Source organism: Pristiophorus japonicus, chromosome 9 (assembly GCF_044704955.1).
Source record: "Pristiophorus japonicus isolate sPriJap1 chromosome 9, sPriJap1.hap1, whole genome shotgun sequence".
NCBI lineage: Eukaryota > Metazoa > Chordata > Chondrichthyes > Pristiophoridae > Pristiophorus > Pristiophorus japonicus.
In genome coordinates, this window is record NC_091985.1 from 228200416 (window position 1) to 228217276 (window position 16861).

Genomic DNA, 16861 nt, shown 5'->3' on the forward strand with positions numbered 1-16861 from the left:
ATCGTGTCCGTGCCGGCCAACAAAAGGTTATCCAGCCTAATCCCACAGGTTACGGCACTTCAAGTGCACATGGTAAGGGTTTTTGCCTCGACCACCCACTCAGGCAGTGAGTTCCAGACCCCCACCCTCTGCGTGAAGAAATTTCCCCTCTAAACCTTCTGCCAATTACTTTAAATTTATGTCCCCTGTGCTCACGGAAATAGGCCGTTTACGGCACAACTCTTTTGAGGAAAACATAATAAATTAATCCAAGTGCTCCCCCCCCCGATCTGGGGGACACTCCAAACACTTTTCACGTGCCCTTTTTTTTTGATGATTTTTGTGGGGGGTTTTTTGGGCAGTGAAACCATAATTTACAAGTGTCCCCTATAAAAGGGGAGGGGGACACTAAAACCCAGCAATTAAAACAAATTAAACTTTAAAACATATAAAATCATATTAAAATTTGGTTGCCTGGGGTGACAATGCACTCCAGTCCCTCCGGCGCCCACCTCTCGCGGAAGGCCGCGAGCGTACCGGTGGACACCCTGTGCTCCATCTCTAGGGACACCCTGGCCTGGATGTAAGCATGGAAGAGAGGCAGGCAGTCAGGCTGAATGACCCCCTCTACCGCCCGCTGCCTGGACCAGCTGATGTCACCCTTGGCCATGCCCAGGAGCAGTCCTACAAGGAGGCCTTCAGACCTACCCGCTCCCCTCCGCACAGGGTGCCCAAAGATCAGGAGTGTGGGACTGAAGTGCAGCCAGAAATTGAGGAGCAGCCCCTTGAAATAATGGAACAGGGGCTGCAACCTCATACATTCACTAAAAACATGGAACACGGACTCTTCCAGACTGCAGAAATTGCAGGCGGCCTGGGAGCCCGTGAACCGGCTTAAGAATTTTATTGCATGGGACTGCTCCATGCACCACCCTCCAGGCCAAGTCCAACCGACAAATAGTAGAGCGCACTGCATCGGGGACCCCCGCCTCCTCCGGACGGCAAGATGGTACGCCATGGCGTGTCTGGATGGCAGACGAGGATGGCAAGGTTGAGAGTGTGCAGGAGCAGCCCGTACAGGAAACCCCTCCGCGCGGAACTGAAAGGCACGGAGGGGATTTCTCCGAGGCGGCTCAAGTTGTGAGGCGCCGGCTCCCGAGGGAGGTTCCGGGGTTTGGCGCGATGAGGAATTCCGTCCGGACGGGGGTCAGTTCGAACGGGATCTCCCCATGTGCTTGAGCCTCCTCGACACACCTAACGGAGTCAGGGCCCAGAGCTGTTTTTAGTGACTCGATGGCATCGGCCACGCGGCCAGTATGTCTGGCGCCATCCAGCCCGCTCCTCCGCCATCGAGCAGGTCCCTGACCCTGGTCACCTCACCAGCCACAGCCCTCTCGTCCGACTGCCACCTGAAACCTCGGTCGTGGAGGTACGGATTCCCGAGCAGCGGTTCCTGCAGGACAGCCGCCACTCCAGCCGGTGGAGAGCTGCGCTTGGTGGAGACTTTGTTCCAGACTCTGATGTGTTTCTGGTAAAAGACAGGCAGCCCCTGGATGGCGGTCCTGATGCTCCCCAAGCTCACAAACAGGAGCTGCGTGTCGTAGTTGAGGCTGTGCTGCTGGCGGAAGAAATACGTCGCCAGCGCACGCCACCAAGGAGGGGGCTCAACATAAAGGTATCTCTGCAGGGTCTGAAGACGGAAAGTCGCGAGCTGGGTGCTGATGCATACCAACGACTGACCGCCCTCCCTCAGTGGGAGACTCAAGACCGCTGCAGAGGCCCAGTGCTTGCTGTTGTTCTAGAAGAAGTCCACCAGCTTCTTCTGTATCTTGGCGACAAACGCAGGGGGAGGGGTCAAAGTGACCAGCCGGTACCACAGCATAGCGGCCACCAGCTGGTTTATGACTAGCACTCGACCCCTGTAGGACAGCACTCGGAGCAGTCCTGTCCAGCGCCCTAGGCGAGTGGCGACCTTGTCCTCCAGCTCTTCACAGTTCACTGGCCAGGCTTCCTCGTCGGGGCTAAGGTAGACTCCCAGATAGAGGAGATGGGTCGTGCTCCAAGCAAAAGGCCTGAACTCCTCCGGCAGGGAGTCCACCCGCCACTGATCCACCAGGAGTCCGGAACATTTCTCCCAGTTGATCCTGGTGGAGGATGCGGCCGAGTAAATCGCCTGGCACTCACACATCCTCCGCAGGTCAACGGGATCCTCTACCGTGAGGAGCATGTCATCGGCATAAGCCGAGAGGACGACCTCCATGCCCGGCCCTTGCAGAGCCAGCCCCGTCAACCTCGTCTGCAGGAAAGGCTCCACGCAGATGGCATATAACTGGCCGGACATGGGGCATCCCTGGCACACCCCTCTCCTAAAGCGAAGGGGCGCCATCAAGGACCCGTTAACCTTAATCAGACACTCCGCGGCGGCATACAAAAGTCGGATCCGGGCGACGAAATGCGTCCCGAACCCGAAAGCGTGCAGATTTCCGAACAGATAGTCATGCTCCACCCTGTCGAACACCTTCTCTTGGTCTAGAGATAGGAAGGCGACTGACAGACCAGCCTCCTGGGAGTGATGGATGAGGTCCCGGACCAGATGGATGTTATCATGGATTGTCCGGCCTGGGACCGTGTAGGACTGGTCATGTGGTCCAGCACGGCGCCAAGGCGAGCAGATATCACCCTGGTAAAGATTTTGTAGTCCGTGCTGAGGAGGGAGACCGGGCGCCAGTTCTTAAATAGGCGGAGATCGCCCTTCTTCGGCAGCAGGACGATAACTGCCCTGTGCCAAGAGAGGAGCATCTCCCCGGTCGCCAGACTTTCCCCCAGGACCCGCGGGTATTTGCCCCCCAGGACATCCCAGAACGCCCTGTAGAACTCCACGGTCAGCCCGTCCAGCCCCGGGGCTTTTCCCCTCGAGAGCCGGTTGAGGGCGCTGGTCAGCTCCGCCAAGCTTAGCGGAGCTTCCAGATTTTCACCGCACTCCGGGCCGACCTTCAGCAGGTCCTCCCACAAAACTCTATGCGCTTCCTCGCTGGACGGCTCCAGAGAGAACAGAGCCCCATAATATCCTCGGGCCCTGTTGCTGACGCCCTGTGGATCCGAGATGAGAGAGCCGTCGTCGGCCAGCAGCGTCAAGAGCTGCTTATGGACACCCTGTTTTTTTTCCAGCGAGTAGAAGAAGGGGGAGCCGTGGTCCAGATCCCACAGGAATCAGATCCGTGACCTCACAAACATGCCTCGGGACCCGACAAACTGCAGGTCCTTCAGGGCAGCCTTCTTTGCTTCATACACCGTCCGCAGGGCCGGGTCCTTGACGACTTGACCGAGACGGGATTCCAGGTCGAGCACCTCTTTTTCTAGGTGCCCGACCCTGACCGCCCGCCCCTTGGTCGATCCCCTCACATACTCTTGGCAGAAGACACGGACGTGAACCTTGCCCACGTCCCACCATAACCTCAAGGAGGGGAAGCCCCCCTGCTTCCTTCTCCAGTCAGCCCAGAAACGACGGAACGAGTCCTGGAACCGCTCGTCCTCCAGCAGCTGGTTGTTAACATGCCAGTACGCGGACCCCATCCTCACGCGGAGCGAAGCGAGCTCCGCCCACACCAGGTGGTGGTCCGAACACGGCACCGGCCGCATGGAGGCCGCCGGAACACAGGAACTGTATGCTCAAGATACGTGAAGGCGGTCAATTCTGGACCATCCTACTCCAGGCCTCACCCAAGTAAAGGCGCTGGAGTCGGGATGGAGATTTCGCCAAATGTCCACCAAGTCGAAGGACCTGACCAGGTCCCTCAACTTCTTGATCACTGTCATGCTCTGCGGGGCACCGGAACGGTCCCTCACCTCGAGGGTGCAGTTGAAATCCCCTCTGAGGACAATGCAGTCACCGACGGAGCCAAGAAGAGCGGACACTTCTTCAAAGAAGCGCGTTTGCTGCGGGCCGGGCTCAGGGGCATACATGTTCACGAGATGGAGTGGCACGTCCCCCAAGCGAACCGTGACGTGCAGCAAGCGGCCTGGCATGGGCTCCTCGACCCCCAAGATCTCCGGCTGAAAATGCGGGGCCAGCAAGATGGCCACCCCACAAGAAGTGGCAGTGAGGTGGCTCATGCGGACCTCTCCTTGTCATTCCAGGAGCCACGTGGCTTCATCTCCCGGAACGGTGTGTGTTTCTTGCAGGAAGCACACCACATATTTCCCCTCCCGCAGGAGCGAAACATTGTTAAATCTACGGCGTGCCCCTCTGCCGCCGTTGATGTTGAGGCTGGCTATGGTTATCTTCATGACAAAAGCATAGTACAACCTCTACCTTAACATATTGTGGGAGGGTGGGGCAGAGGAGTCGTTTGTTGACCTCCACTCCCTCAGCAGCCCAGCGAGGAACGTTTTGAACTGGCGCAGCTCAAGGCTTTGCGCCTTAGATAAGGGCCCGCCCGTGGCCATGGTTTTAGTGGCAGCACGGACGGACCTGATAAGGAGCGCCGGCTCGGACTATTTTTCCAGGGCCAGATGGGCTCGGTTGCGGCAACCCTGGCTCTGGACCATAAAGTCCCGGAGCTCCTTTACAGGAATGAGGGGGGATTCAGCAGCGGGCACGAGGAGATCCACCGCCTCACTGGCGATGGACTCGAGATCTTCTCCCGCGCCCTCCACCGAGTCCCCATCCCCCTCCAGGAGGGCACCGCCAGCATCCGGTCCATCGACTGCCCGAGGTACGGCAAGTGGCCCAGCCGCTGCATCCGGCCCTGGCTCTGCTCCAATCCCACCCCTAGGAGTCCCCACTGGGCTCTTTTAATTGTGGTGCTGGGTCAGGAAGCGGCAGCGGAAGGGGTTCCCCCTCCACCCCAGGCACCGGGGAACATGGAGAGACCTGGTCGAAGAACCGCTCCAGGTCCTCCAAGTCCCCCAGCTCCAAAGTTGGGGGCGAGGGTTGGTGTTCTTCCCCATTCCCACCATCACCCCCCAGCCCAGCGTGTGTAGGTTCATTAAAATTATTAAAATCTTCTTTATCTGCCGGATCGAGCAACTCCCGGGGGAAGTTGGATAATGGCTGGGCGGGCTCAGGTTCGGCCTTTTCGGCCCCGCCCGCCTCAGTCCCCGGGACGCCCAACCCGGCAGCGACGCATTCCTCCACTGGCCCCGCGCCCCCCACGACAGGCACGCCATCCCCGGGAGGCAGAGGCTGGGCAGCCTCGACTGTCTGGCCCTCCCCGGGGACAGATTCCCCCCGCCTACGGCGCAGTTTGGGGGCGCTGGTGGGGGACACGGGACATGCGGCGGGCACCGACTCCTCCGCGGAGGGAAGTTATTCCCCCTCCGCCTCATTGGAGCGGCGCCTCCTTTTTTGTCTGGTGGGGCGCGGAGACAGGGATAACTCCATGTCTGCCGAGCCCTCCCGCTCCGCCCCCCCTTTTGCTTTTCTTGCCCGCGCCCGAGCCCCTCTGCAGTATTGGTCGAGGGCTCGGGCACGGGCTCAAGGCACCCCGCGCTCGCTGGTGACAGGGGTGGGCCGAGCGCGGTGATGGGGCTGTCCGGTGCACTGAGGGGACGCATCTCAAGGTATTTCACCTTCCTCCGTGCCTTCCTTCTGCCCGGATGCTCTCCCTACCCCCCGCCGGAGGCCATGAAGACAAAGGCCTCCAACAATGTCCGCGCATCCACGCGGACGCTACTAGGGGGAGAGGTGGTGGTGGCGCCAGCCTTGGCCGCCTTTGGTGTTTTGGCGGCCTTGGAGGTGGGGCAGTTCTTGCGAACGTGCCCCACCTCCCTACAAGCATGGCACCGCACGCCGTCCGACGTCCAAAAGATGCGGTAGGCAGTCCCCTCATGCACCACATTGAAGGTGCCCTCCATCGTCTCCTCCAGCGCAAGCCGGATAAAAAGCTGGCGGCGGAAGGAGAACACGTGACGCAGGCTGGTCTCCCTGAGGCCGAGCGGTATCGGGTTAATCCCCGATTTACCTCCCCCAGTTGATATAGGTGGGGGAGCAGGAGCTCAGCGGGAACAAAGGGCGGGACATTCGAAAGAATGACCCTCTGCGCGGTGGCCTCGAGAGGGTCCACCGGCAAGAACGCCCCGCCCACCGTGAGCCCCTTTTCACGGGCCAGGGACACCGCCCGCTCTGACCCCAGGAAGAACACAGCCTTCGCGGACATCTTGGAGGCCGCAACAATGGCTAAGGGGCCGACTACCCCAGCCATCGCCCGCACGCACTCCTCGATGCTCATAGTGGGGTGAGTGTAGCTCTTGACCCCATGTTTTTTAGTTATTAATCTAAATGGTGGCAGGGCAGCAGGAGGCGCTGTGGCTGCGGACACCGCCTGCGCGTACGTCTTAACTGGCCCTGCCACTGACGTGGATGGGGTTGCCATCATGGGGTCCCTTTAAGGGCTACACGCACCCCAAAGTCACAGGCCTTAATGGTCTTAATAGGCCTTGTTAAATGTGTGAGCTCTTAATGAGGCACACCTCTCCCCTGGTTAACGATTGGGGAGGGGCCTTGCTCCCTCTGCTCAGTTGTCTTGATTTTTTAATTAGGAGGAAAGGGGTCTCAGGGAGAGAGGGGAGAGACAGAGAGAGAGAGAGATAGAGTGAGAGAGAGGGGGTGGGAAAGAGGGAAGCTGTGAGGGCAGGTCTCCCCTCACAGTGCTGGGTGGGTGTTTTGCTGGGGTGTACTCCCCAGATGGCAAAATAACACAGTCTTATTAGGTGGTCTTCGGGTGGGGGGGTTTCTGCCTCGACCACCCATTCAGGCAGTGAGTTCCAGACCCCAACCCTCTGCGTGAAGAAATTTCCCCTCTAAACCTGCCAATTACTTTAAATTTATGTCCCCTGTGCTAAGGGAAATAGGCCGTTTACGGCACAGAAGGTACGGCATATTCCAGGTGAAGGTAACACTGAAACAACTAATGTAGTTACAGCAGTGACAGATAAGAAAGGTGTTGAATTAAACGGTGGGATGAAGGCAGCATCAGGGCGGAAGGACCGTGAGGGCCTTTTGCCCTCATAGAAGGATTCCCAAGTCCTGACCAGAAGTGACCCTCAGGCAATCTCGGTTACAAACCGGTCAATGTCTGTCGAACATGTAGACATCTAGATCGATAAAGAACAGAATATGGCTCGGGAGGGGATGTAACTGATGACATAATTCAAGAATTTGAGATTGTGGCGAGCAGTAAATCTGATTGGATGTTTAAAGAGACCAATCAGAGAATTACAGAACAATGGAAATTGACTACGCAGCGAGTGAACCAATCACAATCGTTGCCTTCACCCATTCCTCATTAGCATAGGGCTGTGGGCGGAGTGTGGGGCTGCCTATATAATACGAGCTCCGAGCTAAGTTTACGTCATGTCTGCGTTGAATTGAACAAGACGATGCCTGAAGAGAAGAAATCAGTTACTGCCAAGAAAGGCGCCAAGAAAGTCATCAAGAAAACACCACCGAAGGGCGGCAAGAAGCGCAGAAAGTCGAGGAAGGAGAGTTACTCCATCTACATCTACAAAGTGATGAAGCAGGTTCACCCCGACACCGGCATCTCCTCCAAGGCCATGGGCATCATGAACTCTTTTGTGAACGATATTTTCGAGCGCATCGCGGGTGAGGCTTCCCGCCTGGCCCATTACAACAAGCGCTGCACCATCAGCTCCCGGGAGATCCAGACTGCCGTGCGCCTGCTGCTGCCCGGGGAGCTGGCCAAACACGCCGTGTCGGAAGGGACAAAGGCGGTGACCAAGTACACCAGCTCCAAGTAAAACACCACGTTGTCCTGACAGAACAAACCCCAAACACAACGGCTCTTTTAAGAGCCACCCACAACCTCTCTGAAAGAGCTGCACAAATGCGTCATCCTATAACCTCAAATTACTGTAGTTATTTCCTGAGCAAGTGTTTTTGACAACATTTAAAGATCCAGGGTAGATTTAGATACGAATTTTCAGATAAGCGGTTTTACTGTCCGGTTCAGCCTTAGCTTCTCTGATGAATTTCCCTCCCAGTAAACTACAAACACTCCCTGGTCGCCTGTCGACGAATTATGGTCTTGTTTTAAGGGTTGAGACTCAGACTTTACTCACCTCATTATTTCTCAAGCCCTTTTCAATAAAAAAAAAATTGTCGTTAGTCAACCCGCTTATTACCCGGGGCCTGCGTGTGCAACAACCCAGAATGGGAGTTCTTACAGAGACCAGAACGGGGCAGTTTGAACACTCTGTCCCTCTTCTCTTTTCACAGAAGGACTTCCAGTTCTGGTCTCACTCCCGCCTGTGCGGAGGATCGATCCATGATCTGTGATTCCCAAATTGTACAAAGATTGAGCTGTAATGTGTCCCGTTACAGAATGTTTGAAAGTCAACCCGAATTTAATCCTGATTGTAACATCCTGGAATTTGGAAGGCAATATGGAATAAAATGTGTTTGGAAATCTTTAGCTAATGATAAATTTATTAACATAATCCGCATTGTAAAAATTATTGGCGGAGTTTTTGAAATTGAAGATTCGTTGGAAGTCGAACAATAATTTTCGCTCTCTTTTCAGTGGCAGGCTAAGCAGATGGTGATTGGTCATCGGAAAAGACCAATGAAATGCAACGCAGAGCGACCAATCACAAGTTCACTCCCTGCATCCCTCCAGAATGTATAAGAAGAACAGATGTGGGAGGAGTTTCGCATTCTTTCTCTGAATCTGTGGATTGTGGAAATGTCTGGAAGAGGAAAAACCGGCGGTAAAGCTCGGGCCAAGGCCAAAGCTCTTTCCTCCCGGGCTGGACTGCAGTTCCCGTGTTCACAGGCTTCTGCGAAATGGGAACTACGCTCAATGTGTGGGTGCCGGAGCCCCGGTCTACATGGCTGCTGTGCTCGAGTATTTGACCGCTGAAATCCTGGAGCTGGCCGGCAACGCGGCCCGCGACAACAAGAAAACCCGCATCATCCCCAGACACCTGCAGCTGGCCATCCGCAACGACGAGGAGCTCAATAAGTTGCTGGGAAAGGTGACCATCGCTCAGGGCGGGGTGCTGCCGAATATCCAGGCTATGCTGCTGCCGAAGAAAACCACCACTTCGTCCAAGTAAAGCGGACAAGATTTAATTTAATAACCCAAAGGCTCTTTTCAGAGCCACCCACAGTATCTGTGGAAGGGCTGTTTACTGACTTAATGGAGTCAGAGCTCTTGAATTCATGTACCGATAGATTGGCCTGTTTCAGACCTGTAAACATAGAAAATAGGTGTAGGAGTAGGCCATTCGAGCCTGCACCACATTCAATAAGATCATGGCTGATCTTTCACCTTAGTACCCCTTTCCTGCTTTCTCTCCATATCCCTTGATCTCTTTAGCCGTAAGGGCCGCATCGAACTCCCTCTTGAATATATCCAACGAACTGACATCAACAACTCTGCCGTAGGGAATTCCACAGGTTAACAACTCTGAGTGAAGAAGTTTCTCCTCATCTCTGTCCCAAATGGCTTACCCCTTATCTGTATGGGGGAGTTTTCAGTTCCCGGTCTCTGCTCACACATACACTCTTCCAGTTAACAGCGACTAATTGAACTACAGTTGTCACTCAACAATTGTATAAATACCGCCACCGGTTCCTTAAATATTCTTTAATCTGTCTATGAAAACTAGAGAGTCGGCGGTGATGAATTAATGCTTGTAATAAAAGGGCCTAGTTTAATTCTGGTCTGGTTTGAGATAATTTCAATGCTGCATCTGTTCCCGGGCTGTGTATTTCTCTGCGAAGCCGGTCAGTTTAGACCGCACTGCCTCAGCTAGCGATGTACACACACAGGACCCGGGTCAATTGCAGTACTTCCCAGATCTGCCTGCCCCCATTCTCCGGCAACACCGAATGGGGAAATCTGTGCTCTGCCCCGGGGAACTCGGGGTCAGAGCGACGCAAAGCCGATGTCAGTTTCTGAAAATATTAAATGACTCATTAGTTAATATTAGTCAATAACTCCCATGTGAACAGAGTTGGTATATGAACACACGATCAGTAATCAGTCCCACACCCTCTGCCCGTCCCTACAGTGGGTTAATGAACAACACGAAGCTCTGGTTACAGGAGATCGCAGCTCTTTCCTTTGCTGATTTGGTGGCTCTGAAAAGAGCCGTTGTTGCACTTGGTGCTGAAGCTTCGAGCCGAGGCAGGGAGAGTCTAGGCGCGCTCCCCGCGGATGCGGCGGGCCAGCTGGATGTCTTTGGGCATGATGGTGACTCGCTTGGCGTGGATGGCGCACAGGTTGGTGTCCTCAAAGAGCCCCACCAGGTAAGCCTCGCTGGCCTCCTGCAGGGCCATGACTGCCGAGCTCTGGAAGCGCAGGTCGGTCTTGAAGTCCTGAGCGATCTCCCGCACCAGGCGCTGGAAGGGCAGTTTGCGGATCAGCAGCTCGGTGGATTTCTGGTAGCGGCGGATCTCCCTCAGAGCCACGGTGCCGGGTCTGTAGCGATGAGGCTTCTTCACTCCGCCCGTGGCCGGAGCGCTCTTCCGGGCCGCTTTGGTGGCCAGCTGTTTGCGAGGAGCTTTCCCTCCGGTGGATTTGCGCGCTGTCTGCTTGGTCCTGGCCATTTTCTGAACAGATCTCAGCACAATCTGGGGCACACAGACTGTTAATGCAGAGCCGCCTCTTGTGCCTCCTTTTAAAGTGTGTGAGGGTCCGCCCCGGTGCTGTGATTGGCTGCAACCCGACCGCCAATCAAGTTTGACCCAAGCACCGAGAGTGAAAATGAAGGGCGGGGAATACTGGCCCCTGATTGGCTGAACTGAAACTGACAGTTGGTCAATTTCAAAAAGCCCGCCAATTTCAGAATATCAACCAACAGAGATTAAAGAAACTCTAATTTCCCGCCAGCAATTTAAGAATCCCAATCTTTATAACGGCGATTGTGCCCCATTATAAGTCACTAATCCCATTCTCTGCAACATTCCGGTTTGAATTCTGTTCCATTCCCTGATCCGTCTGTACCGGGCGGGAATAAATCCCCGGTCACTGCTTCCTATAAACACAAAGTCCCGCATCGATCCCGCCAGTGCCGTCCCGTTTAACTGATTCTCAGAAACCTCACAATATGACAGGAATTAGCTATGAGGGGAGACTGTAATGTGTAAAGTGGATTGTGTATCCCGCCCGGTGGTAATTGTGACTCTCAGCCGGAGTATCTGATCTCTCATATTTACAATAGTTGTAAAATATTTAATAATTCCCATATTCCTACAGCGACTACCCTCCAAAAGTACTTAATTGGTCTTGAGATGTTCGGTGGTCGTGAAAGGCGCTATATAAATCCAAATATTTTTTTCCATTAATTAAACAGCCGAAACCATTTCCCAACCAAACTGTCCGCATTCCCATCCCCAGGTCGCTGCTCTCTCTATGAGGCGGTGGGTGGCTCTGAGAAGAGCCTTTGTGTTGTGTTTGGGGGGGGAAGGGTCGAGTTAATCAGCCGCCGAATCCATAGAGAGTGCGGCCCTGCCGCTTCAGAGCGTACACCACATCCATGGCAGTGACCGTCTTGCGCTTGGCGTGTTCAGTGTAGGTGACTGCATCTCGGATCACATTCTCCAGGAAAACCTTCAGCACCCCGCGGGTCTCCTCGTAGATCAGGCCCGAGATCCGCTTGACACCGCCACGGCGAGCCAGGCGGCGGATGGCTGGTTTGGTAATACCCTGGATGTTATCACGGAGCACCTTACGGTGCCGCTTGGCTCCGCCTTTACCCAGTCCTTTGCCTCCTTTACCTCTTCCAGACATGATGATTCTTCACTCAAACAGTCGCTGAATGAGACGCGACCTCCTCCCGGCTCCTTTTTATAGAGCCGGAGCCGACCTGACTGAGAAAGTGCAGAGTGAGAGAGGCGGGAAGGGGAGGAGATAGAGTCAGGATTGACAGACAGAGCAGAGAGCGGCCTCTGATCTTCCAGCTCCTCCTCCAACTTTCTGCAGCCGCCAATTTCAAACCGTTTCCCGACAATAGAACCGAAACACAGCGCTCCGCACAAACCTTTACAGTCTCGGAATTCATCTTCAAGGCTTCCAGGAACCTGAAGTTTTAAATAAGGTCCCGTTACAATTAACAATCGCGAATATTCCCGCCTATATACAGTCCCGTCCCTGTCAATCTCAGATCTTGTTCCATCTCCCCACACTTCCTCTCACAGACGGGTTCAGCAGTTTACAAACACCTTATTCCAGCTGATTTGGAGAATGTGGTGTTTGGGGTTTGAGTTGTGAGGCGGGGTATCTCCGCCAGTATCACCGTCTCAGACTCTCCCCCTGAATCTGTGAAATGACAATGACCAGGAACTGAGATTGGAGCCGAACACATCCCCAGTTAGTGAGGCCCGGGCCGGACATCCCATTCTCTGTGTGTTTTATTGCAGACACTGGGGGAGGGGTGGGTGCAGCCAATGTCAGCGAGTCACCAGGGATCCTGGCTTCATGTTCAATGATTTCTGTCTGAAATCTGAGCCCGGCCCCGGGACAGGGATCATTTGATTCGGGGATCAGCTCTTTTCTGAGAGGCGTGGGTGGCTCTGAGAAGAGCCTTTGGGTTCAGATGTTTACAAGTTGCACTTTTTATTTACTTTTTGGGCGCTGTTTTCTTGGGTCTTGCTGATTTGGCCTTGGCCCTCGGTTTTTCCACCTTTTTGGCCGCCTTCACCTTTGTGCCTGAGGCCTTCTTGGGGCTCTTGGGCTTCGCCGCAGCCGGCTTCTTCCCAGCCGCCGCTTTCGCTGTCTTTTTTACTGTTAGCGCCTTCTTGGTGCTCCTTTTCTTGGCGGGAGATTTCTTGGCTGGAGATTTCTTGGCTGCTGGTTTCTTGGCTGGAGATTTTTTGGCTGCTGGTTTCTTCACCTTCCTTTCCACTTTCCCGTGGTTTTCCTTCTTAGCGACTTTGAAGGAGCCCGAGGCGCCCGTGCCCTTGGTCTGCACCAGGAAGCCATTTGTCACATTCCTCTTGATACTGAACCTGATCTGGGACCCGCGCTTCTCCACATCCACGCCTTTGGCCGCCAGAGCCTTCTTTATCGCGGCCAGGGACATCCCCTTGCGATCGCTGCCATCGGCCACCAACTTGAGGATCTGTTCGCCCAACGTGGGACCGGCTGTTTTTCGACTAAAATTTGAAATCTCATCAAACTTTACGTTGAAATTCCCGCTTTAGACCTGAGCAGGGGAGCAGGGCGATCCTTGACAGGGAAATGTTTGAATTTTACACAAGAGGGACTCTGGAATCCGACGATGAGACGGACACACAAACACAGTGATATTGGTCTCACCGGCCCACCTCAAGTCTAAACGCCAAGAGCGTGCAGAAATCAAACGCGGGCAGCGGAAGGAGCGTGAGGCAAACCTGTCCCACCCTCCCTTTTCCTCAACGGCTATTTGTCCCACCTGTGACAGGGACTGTGGTTCTCGTATTAGACTATTCAGCCACCGAAGGACTCATTTTTAGAGTGGAAGCAAGTCTTCCTCGATCCCGAGGGACTGCCTATGATGATCCCTCAAAATCGAGGAATACTTGCTTACACTCTGAAAGTGAGTTCTTAGGTGACCGAACAGTCCAATACGGGAATTACAGGCTGTCACAGGTGGGACAGACAGTCGTTGAGGGAAAGGGTGGGTGGAACCGGTTTGCCGCACGCTCCTTCCGCTGCCTGCGCTTGGTTTCTGCATGCTCTCGGCGACGAGACTCTAGGTGCTCAGTCCCCTCCCGGATGTACTTCCTCCAATTAGGGCGGTCTTTGGCCAGGGACTCCGAGGTATCGGTGGGGTTATTGCACTTTATCAAGGAGGCTTTGAGGGTGTCCTTGTAACATTTCCTCTGCCTACCTTGGTCTCGCTTGCCGTGTAGGAATTCCGCGTAGAGCGCTTGCTTTGGGAGTCTTGTGTCAGGCATGCGGACAATATGGCCTGCCCAGCGGAGCTGGTCGAGTGAGGTCAGTGCTTCGATGCTGGGGATGTTGGCCTGGTCGAGGACGCTAACGTTGGTGCGTCTGTCCTCCCAGGGGATTTGCTGGATCTTGCGGAGACATCATTGGTGGTATTTCTCCAGCGATTTCCATCAAGATCCACGGCGCGATCCTGGACGACTTGGACCACTTTCCATACCTCGGGAGCCTATTATCAGCAAAGGCAGACATCGACAACGAGATTGACCACCGCCTCCAGTGCGACAACGCAGCCTTCGGCCGCCTGAGGAAAAGAGTGTTCGAAGATGGGGAAGTGGGTTGTGTAGAGGACACAGAGAGGCTGCAAAGAGATTTAGATAGGTTAAGCGAATGGGCTAAGGTTTGGCAGATGTAGGAAAATGTGAGGTCATCCACTTTGGAAAAAAAAACAGTAAAAGGGAATATTATTTGAATGGGGAGAAATTACAACATGCTGCGGTGCAGAGGGACCTGGGGGTCCTTGTGCATGAATCCCACAAAGTTAGTTTGCAGGTACAGCAGATAATCAGGAAGACGAATGGAATATTGGCCTTCATTGCAAGAGGGATGGAATACAAAAGCAGGTAGGTCCTGCTGCAACTGTACAGGGTTTTGGTGAAGCCACACCTGGAGTACTGCGTGCAGTTTTGGTCACCTTACTTAAGGAAGGATATACTAGCTTTGGAGGGGGTACAGAGACGATTCACTAGGCTGATTCTGGAGATGAGGGGGTTACCTTATGATGATAGATTGAGTAGACTGGGTCTTTACTCGTTGGAGTTCAGAAGGATGAGGGGTGATCTTATAGAAACATTTAAAATAATGAAAGGGATAGACAAGATAGAGGCAGAGAGGTTGTTTCCACTGGTCGGGGAGACTAGAACTAGGGGGCACAGCCTCAAAATACGGGGGAGCCAATTTAAAACCGAGTTGAGAAGGAATTTCTTCTCCCAGAGGGTTGTGAATCTGTGGAATTCTCTGCCCAGGGAAGCAGTTGAGGCTAGCTCATTGAATGTATTCAAATCACAGATAGATACATTTTTAACCAATAAGGCAATTAAGGGGTATGGGGAGCGGGCGGGTCAGTGGAGCTGAGTCCATGGCCAGATCAGCCATGATCTTTTTGAATGGCGGAGCAGGCTCGAGGGGCTAGATGGCCTACTCCTGTTCCTAATTACATAGAAACATAGAAACATAGAAAATAGGTGCAGGAGCAGGCCATTCAGCCCTTCTAGCCTGCACCGCCATTCAATGAGTTCATGGCTGAACATGAAACTTCAGTACCCCCTTCCTGCTTTCTCGCCATAACCCTTGATCCCCCGAGTAGTAAGGACTTCATCTAACTCCCTTTTGAATATATTTAGTGAATTGGCCTCAACTACTTTCTGTGGTAGAGAATTCCACAGGTTCACCACTCTCTGGGTGAAGAAGTTTCTCCTCATCTCGGTCCTAAATGGCTTACCCCTTATCCTCAGACTGTGACCCCTGGTTCTGGACTTCCCCAACATTGGGAACATTCTTTCTGCATCTAACCTGTCTAAACCCGTCAGAATTTTAAACGTTTCTATGAGGTCCCCTCTCATTCTTCTGAACTCCAGTGAATACAAGCCCAATTGATCCAATCTTTCTTGATAGGTCAGTCCCGCCATCCCGGGAATCAGTCTGGTGAACCTTCGCTGCACTCCCTCAATAGCAAGAATGTCCTTCCTCAAGTTAGGAGACCAAAACTGTACACAATACTCCAGGTGTGGCCTCACCAAGGCCCTGTACAACTGTAGCAACACCTCCCTGCCCCTGTATTCAAATCCCCTCGCTATGAAGGCCAACATGCCATTTGCTTTCTTAACCGCCTGCTGTACCTGCATGCCAACCTTCAATGACTGATGTACCATGACACCCAGGTCTCGTTGCACCTTCCCTTTTCCTAATCTGTCACCATTCAGATAATAGTCTGTCTCTCTGTTTTTACCACCAAAGTGGATAACCTCACATTTATCCACATTATACTTCATCTGCCATGCATTTGCCCACTCACCTAACCTATCCAAGTCACTCTGCAGCCTAATAGCATCCTCCTCGCAGCTCACACTGCCACCCAACTTAGTATCATCCGCAAATTTGGAGATACTGCATTTAATCCCCTCGTCTAAATCATTAATGTACAATGTAAACAGCTGGGGCCCCAGCACAGAACCTTGCGGCACTCCACTAGTCACTGCCTGCCATTCTGAAAAGTACCCGTTTACTCCTACTCTTTGCTTCCTGTCTGACAACCAGTTCTCAATCCACGTCAGCACACTACCCCCAATCCCATGTGCTTTAACTTTGCACATTAATCTCTTGTGTGGGACCTTGTCGAAAGCCTTCTGAAAGTCCAAATATACCACATCAACTGGTTCTCCTTTGTCCACTTTACTGGAAACATCCTCAAAAAATTCCAGAAGATTTGTCAAGCATGATTTCCCTTTCACAAATCCATGCTGACTTGGACCTATCATGTCACCATTTTCCAGATGCACTGCTATGACATCCTTAATAATTGATTCCATCATTTTACCCACTACTGAGGTCAGGCTGACCGGTCTATAATTCCCTGTTTTCTCTCTCCCTCCTTTTTTAAAAAGTGGGGTTACATTGGCTACCCTCCACTCCATAGGAACTGATCCAGAGTCAATGGAATGTTGGAAAATGACTGTCAATGCATCCGCTATTTCCAAGGCCACCTCCTTAAGTACTCTAGGATGCAGGCCATCAGGCCCTGGGGATTTATCTGCCTTCAATCCCATCAATTTCCCCAACACAATTTCCCGACTAATAAAGATTTCCCTCAGTTCCTCTTCCTTACTAGACCCTCTGACCCCTTTTATATCCGGAAGGTTGTTTGTATCCTCCTTAGTGAATACCGAACCAAAGTACTTGTTCAATTGATCCGCCATTTCTTTGTTCCC

General features: G+C 53.3%; 1 pseudogene; it reads left to right on the top strand.

The window, feature by feature from the left end:
- Positions 1 to 16861, top strand: part of LOC139274186 (zinc finger protein 585A-like) — a 108037-nt pseudogene that overhangs the window by 72014 nt on the left and 19162 nt on the right.